This window comes from Echinops telfairi, unplaced genomic scaffold, assembly GCF_000313985.2.
Source record: "Echinops telfairi isolate 266 unplaced genomic scaffold, ASM31398v2 ScPeMD7_7468;HRSCAF=8506_0, whole genome shotgun sequence".
In the NCBI taxonomy this organism is placed as follows: domain Eukaryota; kingdom Metazoa; phylum Chordata; class Mammalia; order Afrosoricida; family Tenrecidae; genus Echinops; species Echinops telfairi.
The window spans coordinates 98,950,754-98,958,611 of NW_022111369.1; the positions used below are offsets into that span (position 1 = coordinate 98,950,754).

The 7,858-nt window shown below is 41.9% G+C and overlaps 1 protein-coding gene and 1 non-coding gene across 2 annotated transcripts in view; one reads left to right on the forward strand and one right to left on the reverse strand.

The window, feature by feature from the left end:
- Positions 1 to 7,858, reverse strand: part of LOC101662446 (cytosolic beta-glucosidase) — a 163,321-nt gene that overhangs the window by 29,752 nt on the left and 125,711 nt on the right. The gene's annotated exons all lie outside the window — the stretch shown is intronic.
- LOC115873353 lies at positions 1,629 to 1,734 on the forward strand. Its single transcript, XR_004048360.1, has one exon. It is a non-coding gene; the product is annotated as a U6 spliceosomal RNA (small nuclear RNA).

Genomic DNA, 7,858 nt, shown 5'->3' on the forward strand with positions numbered 1-7,858 from the left:
GCATTTTTTGTTTTTTGTTTTTCTCTGACTCATGTCAGACATTTCCAAGACTTTGAACACTGCTGTTTTTCTTGATAAATATTGATTATTTGGTTTTAAACATATCCACTCTTTTTATACAATACTTCATTGAGGCCAAGACAACCTACTTGCTATTTCTCTCCTCCTTTTTCATTGATTACTCTCGAGAAACTCTTTCCTGACTAAATGAATCAGATAAATTTTGTTTCATATTGGAACAAATAAGAGAGCAGTGGTTCACATTTACTGTGTATTTTTGCTGAGCATTTCTTGTTTCTAAGCACTATATTAAGAATTTCAAAAATATACCTATTCACTTACACATCTATCACTTGCTTTTTTCAACAATCTTATAATTGTGAGGATGACCCAGGGCCAGGCAATGTTTCATTCTATTGCGCTAAGGGGCACTGTGAGTCAGAACAGACTTAGCACACCAAACAACAGGAGGTAAATACTATCATTACTTACAATTTACCAGATGAGAAAATTAAGACACAAGGTGCATGTGAAATGTTCTCAAAGTCATGCATTGGGTAATAAATTACAACTATGGAGACCTTTGTAAGCTCCTTGTAGAGCAGAATGAGTTAGACATCGAAGACAATTCTGGATAGAAAATTGCATCTTCCTATTTTCATAAAGGATGATATTTATTCTTCCATTCAACCAGTGTGTATGCCAAGCAACTTGGGGTATAAACATAAAAACAATTCAATCCCAATCTTCACGGGTTCCTCTGTCTTTTCAGCTAGAGAGAATAGTAGGGAATAGTTATGAGACACAGCAATCAGGGTGAATGCTAGGTTTCATGAGGTTACAAAGGAAAAACTTCAAACTCAATGAAGGTATTAGGAGATGAGGCATCAAAGTAGACTTCTTTAGAGTAGATGATGCTCTTAAAGGATAGGTTGAAGATGAATCAGGAGGAAGAGGTTGGAAAGGGCTAGAAGTAGGCCAGTGTTCCTTCTACAAACCACGTGTAAGTTGGCATAACCCAATGCATCAATCAAGGTGATAGGGCAAAAGTGACCCCGGGGAAGTGTGTAGAAACCGTGTCATGGAAGGTCTTGCTCGCCATGCTAAGAAATCAAAATTTTATGCTGCAAGCAATGATAAACCACTAGGGAGTTCTCAGTAGGAGAATGAGAAAATCACATGTGTACTTCAGAACTCTATGCAATTGGTATTATGCCATCTCATATGAAAACGCCAGGCAGACAGTTGAAATGACACCCAAATTCTCAAAAGCAGTAGAGGGAAAAACCAAACATAAACATTTTTCAAGTTCCATTCACTTTGCACTACAAAATCAGATATAAATAATAATAGTACTAAATAACAACAACGATAATTAACATGTTGATTGTACACTGTGGCCCAGCCATTCTTCCAAGGATATTATATTTATAAATTCATTTAACTCTTGAAACAACCCTTGGTTTTAATCTTTAGTTATGGATTAAATTATGTACTCCAAATCTGTCTTGAATTCCTGTACTGGTGGATGGAATCCTGTTTGGAAAAAGGAGTTTTCTTCGGTTGTGTTAATGGTATAGGGTGGGTCCTAAACCTAATGGCTTTTAAATTTTAAAAAGAGCAGATTAGTCCTCGCTTCACAGCACATATTCTAAAATTAGAGCAATACAGAGAAGATTAGCATGGCCCCTACACAAGGAAAATATGAAAATTCATGAAGCATTCAATATTTTTTCCCAATAAAGCTGTGTGTGTGTGTGTGTGTGTATTTAGAGAGAGAGAGACAGAGAGACAGAAAGAGAGAGATCAGATTGGCCATAGAGAGAAGCACATTCAATGGGGAAAAGTGGGTACCATGTAAGGATCATCTACCAACTAAGAAATGCCCAGGATTACTGACAAAAATAATTGACTTAGCTAAAACCCTGATTGGACTTTGAGTCTCCGGAACTAGAAATAAATAAAAGTCTGTTCTTTAAAAGTTGTGATGTTTCTGTTACAGCAGCACTAGATAACAAAGATGCCAAAAGCCAAACCTAACCAGTTGCCCTCAAGTCAATTGCAACTCCTGGCACCTCCACATTTTCAGGGATCAACAGCCCTCTGTAGGAGTTTTCAAGGCTGTAGACTTATAGACACATCGCCAGGTCTTTCATCCAAGGCACCTCTAGAAGCATTTGAATCGCCAACCTGTCAATAGTTGAGCACTTAATCAATTGCACCATGTAGGGGCTGTACCTAAGTGGAGCCCTGGTGACATCATGTTTACTCATTGGGCTGCTAACCGCAGAGTCAGCGGTTTGAAACCACCAGCCATTCCATGGGAGAAAGATGAGGTTGTCTACTACTATAAAGCATTACAGTCTCAGAAACCCACAAAGACGGCTCTACCCTGCCCTTTGGGCTGTTATGACTCCAAATTGACTCGGTAGCAGTGAGTTTTTGAGGGGCTACTAGTAACAAGAGTAAAAACCAAAGCGAACACTATCTTGATTCCATCTGATCCCGATGTAAAGCCATCCTATTGAGCAAAGTCGAACTGTTCCATAGGATTGCCAAGCCTGTAAAATCCTTACAAAAGCAGACTGCCTTGCCTTTCTCCCCTAGAATAACTGGTGATCTGCCAACTTTTGTTGACCGTCCAGCGCTTAATTTCAGGTAAGTAGGGAGCTGGGTAGTATTTATTTGTTGCAAAAGAAGACTCTTGACAAAACGGATTGAAACAGCAGCTTCCACAGTGGGCTCAGACATAACAATTGTGAGGACGGCACAGGACAAGCAGTATTTCGTTCTGTTGTACACAGGGTTGCTGTGGGTCAGAACCAGAGTGATAGCACCTAACAATTTGATAACTGTGGTAGTTATATAATCTCATGTCAACTTGATAAATAAAGTGTAGGGATGGGGTTTAGCCTCTCAGTTTGCAGCTTGATGACCTCAATGGAAGGCACAACCAAGATAAATGGCTCACTAAGTCTGGATCCTCCCTCTCCCTCCACCTTTCCTGTTGGAGAGCCACTTTCAGAGAGCTGGAGGAGCCATGTGGAGAGCCATGCCAGTGCTGAGATGCTTCCAGTGCCATTGGATTCACAAGACTTTGTGCCCACTGGCCTGTGATCTTCCTGCATTTTGTATCATTGCATGTGGCTTACTGAGTCTGAAGAAGGATTTGGGGGATTGTATTGCACTTATGGGCTAATGGCTGACGGATGGACTTGATCTGGATTTCTCTTTGATAGAAAGTTCTTTCTTATCCATCCACGAGTGTCTCTGGATTTGTTTCTCTAGTCCACTCAGTCTAACAACAAGAGATGTCTACCTTGAAAAGTAAAAGCTCTCCTGTCGTGGTTGTGGTTGTTAGACACCATCAAGCCAGTTGTCACCTCAGAGCAGAGCAGAACTGCCCCATGGAGACCCTTGGCTGTGATCTTTAGAGCAGCAGACCGCCAGCCTTTCCTGCCCGGAAAGGTACTGTGGGCTCAAACAGTGAACGTGTTGGTTGGTTGGAAGGTTCGATAGGTTGTGCTTTATACGCTCTCCTGTATGCTGCCCTCTCCCCTTTAGGAGAGGAAAGTCGGAGTCTGTGAAAAGAGACCAGACAATCATAAGTCGCAGTGACTTGACGGACCTTTGACTCAGATTTCAGACTCTGCGGTTGTGGCTGTTGTTGTGGTCACTCTTGTTGTGGACACTCGAGTCAATGCAGACTCCTGGCTGCCCAGTGTGTCTGAGTGGAGCTGTCCCACAGGTGTTTAAAGCTGAAATCATGACAGAGACAGATCACCAGGTCTTTCCTCCGGCACTGCAACTGATAGGTTCAAACTTCTGACTTTTCTGTGAGCAGTTCAGCACTTTTAACCATTGCAGTCCCAGGATCCTTAAAATTATGGCCTCGATTAAAAAAAAAATCCTTCCACGGGCCCCACTGTATAATCCCTATGTGGAAAATAAGCACTCTTCCCCCTTGCTAGGCGGCCCCAGAATGTGCTTAGACTGGAGGCCATCCAGGGCCTGCTTGCTGGACTCCTCATGGGGCCTTCTGAAAGCCAGAGCCAGGCTCTGTTCATCAAGCATGAGTTCTAAGCAGATAATCGTTCACTAACAGCATTAGTGTACAGGGCTTGCTCCTGTGGAGTGGGATAAACCATGGTAGGCTTGACTGCCCAATGTGTCAGGCTGCGGAAACAGCCCTCCAGAGGACACTACTCACCCCAAGCCCATTAACCAATTACTCAGAGCCTCTTTAGTCAATGAACTCTTCCGATGTACTAATTGGAGCCCTCTCGGAGGAAGCTTGCAGGGAGCAGCGAGCACTCGGTGGCCAGGTGTGGCTCTCTGGGAAACCGCAGGAGCCATCAGACTGGAGACATAGGAAGGCATACTTGTGAAGACCACCAGCTCCAAGCCCAAGGTGTCTGGATTCAAACCCTAGCTCTGCTACTTATGAGCTACATGGACTCAGCTCATCCAGCCTCAGTATTGACACCTATGAAATGGGTCTAATGGCGCCTCTTTCATGGGCTTGTTTGGAGTCTCAAATGAGGACTGTGCCTGGCACACAGAAACCATTCAATAAATGGTAGCTGGGATTTCTTACTGTCTTCACATATTCCTGCAGAACAACCCACCTTAGTCCCATAAATATGATATTTTTAAAACAAGTACAGGAGACATGCACTTACTCATATTTGATAACAGGGTTTTATTTTTCCTGGCCAGTAAGTGCTAAAACATACTAGCTCTTAACTTTTACAGCAAACAAATGGTATCCATAGCAGATTACGTTAAAAATGAACATGTTTTCTCCATTGAGTACCTTTAGGAATTTGGTGGAACACGGTGACAAAGACTGTCAACTCTCTGAGAGCACAAACTGCATTCCCACTGATTTTAGCACCACATACCTCCCCTAAAAGAGCCCCAGAAACACAATGGTTAAGTGCTCACTGAAAGGTCGGTGGTTTGAAGCAGCCACTCCACTGCACAAAGATGTGGGAACCTGCTTCCAACGAGACTGCAGCCTTGGAAACCGTATGGAGAGGTTCTATTCCATCCCACAGGGTTGCTTTGAGTTGGAATCAACCCAATAGCAACACGTATATCACATAAGGCATATTTACTCTCCATACTTCCATAAAGATGACAACCATAGAAGCCTATGGAACTAGCAGGTCTAATCGGTCCTACAGGGTCACACAAAATACATGTATACCCAAGAACTATCACCTAACAGAAACATCACAATTAATGCATGGCTGGATGGAAAGAATAGATTTCAAAATGCTTTGACTATTGTGGCAGTTAGGTTTTATGTCAATTTGGGTGGGCCAGGATTCTCCCATGATATCATCTAACCTAGTGGTGTCAACTGCATGATGGGATCTTCTGTGATGCTTCCCAGCAGCTGTGGGGAAAATAGACCTCCTTAATCTGGTCGCAGTCTTGATATGACTGAAGGAGGCTTCGTTCAGGTTGGGGCCCCCTCTTAGTAGAAATCAACAGCGTGGCAGCGAGCTGATTTCTTCTGCAGGATTTGGATCCTTCATCTGGTAGGTCCACCTGCTATATCATTTGTCCATCCCTGGAGTCATTAGCAGACATTAAGTTTGGATTCATTCACCTCAGCATCCAATAGCCTGAAGTCTTCCTGCTTCATCATCCTACTTACATCAGTCCCTGCAGCTAGAGAGGAGTCAGGAGAAGTCATCAGCTTGTTTCTGACTCACAGGCTTTAACCAGACTGGGCTTACTCGCTTCCACAATGGTATGAGCCAATTCTTTATACTCTCTATATATATACATATACATGCAAGTGTCACTGTTTTGTTTTTTCTTCTCTAGAGAATCCAGCTTATCACAACTACCAACATTGCAAAGAGAGAGTAGATGACAGCTGTGCCATCAGTGGAGCAGCAGCAGAACCAAGAGCCAGAGCACAGAACAGGCTGACGGACTTCTCAGCCCACAGAGAGCGAAAAGCTAACTGCCTTTGTGCCGGAGGCTGATTTTGCCGAGTGGAGTACCTCTGGGCACTCAAGGAAGTTGGGCTTGCTGACCCACAAAAGTGGAGCAAAGTGTCTATGAGCTGAGGCTTACCGGAGTGGAGCACCTCTGGAGACAATTTAAAGAGCCGGATTGACTGGCCCACAGATCTTGAGCTGAATGTCTTTGGGTGAGGCTTACAGTAGAGTGGTATGGGCCTTTATTAACAGATCTCAAAGAACCTGTAACCCGTCATCATGAGCAACATTACCTTGGCACTTCTCATTGATATTACAACTTGTTAACTTCTATAAGAAACCCTTTAATCATGAATTTTCTCTGCAGGTTCTATGTAGCCATTGAAACAGATATTAGATCCAAGAAATGTAAAATAGAGAACACTTATGAAAACAAGAATTGAAACTGGCTCTTCCACATGGAAGGTGAGACTTCTGCCATGGAAGTACCAATCCCTTTGTCACAGAAAGAAAAAACAGCTTAATAGAAAGAGAAAGCCTACAAGCTAAGACTAAAGGCTACTAATCACTGAACGCTAGGTTGATAATGAAATGGCTGGCGCCAAGGAGCTCTGGGTAGTACATCCCTGATGTCTGCTATTCCCCTAATTTGATAGTTAATATGAACTTTATTTTTAGTTCATCTTACTATATGGCTATGAAACTTTTCATATACCTAAGCATAATCATCTCATCCATTTGACTGTAAGCTCCTTGCTCCAGAGCCATCCAAACACTCAATGGATACGTTTGATGACCCACGCACTTGAATAAGTTTCTGTCATTCCTGAGAAATGGTAGTTGGGCTAAATAGCGATGGGCATTCTTTCAGCCCACGGAGGTTTCATTTTTCAGGATTAAAGGATTCCAAGCATTTTCAACTCTGTTCAGGATATGGTAGCTAAAGAAACATGCAAATAGACCATGAAACACAATAGTAATGAAGTAGGCCAGGCCAAGAACTTACAATATCTGTAAACCACAGGCAGCATTGTTTTACGAGGGCTTCCTAAAAGGTTGAAGCCAATGAATACAACAGCCCCCAGAGTCTTAATTCTACTGGTGTTGAACAACGTTGGCTAAAGAAAAGTTGATTGAACTGCTGTCTGAACTAACTCTCATGGCCACTGGAGCTGTTCAAACTTGATGCACAAATGTTAATAACAACAATTTAAGTCTATTTCCGTATACATTAATATTATATGCTTGGTGTTATTAACAGAACATTAACCCTGCAACTATTTTGTTGGTTTGGGTAAACGATGATCATTTATTGAAAATTATAGTTGTCAAGGTAAACAGTGAAAATAATGACTTCTAATGTGGTCAAAGTCAATTATTGCTATTTATTCTCCTCAAAGAACATCAACATAATGTGTTGATTTTGTTTAAATGAATACAATATCCCATGTTTTCTTAAGCAGCTGTAGCAATTGAAAGGAAAGTTCAAAACTGTCTACTTTCAGACTTGCTGTTTCAATAAACTGAGGTAGAGTTAAATTACTTCTCATTATCAAGTTTCTATAGACATAACTTTGTACCTTAAAAAGAGTAGAAAGTCCTGAAATAGCTACCCTTATTGAGTTTGGTCATTTTCCGGATTCCATAAGCAGACGCAAATACAATGTGACTGGCTAACTCCCAGCTGTGCAAAGATTTAAATCCATGTCTGAAAGCCGGACAATCAAATTATGTAGGAGCACAGTTGCTAGAAGTAAACTCAACACATAAATGCAGTTTACTCAACATTATTAACAGGAAGTAATATTTATACCTACAGTCCTGTGCATTAACAAGAACTTCTCCCACAACAAATAACAGTAGTTTGCTGTGCCACTCAAATTAAGCCACCCGAAATA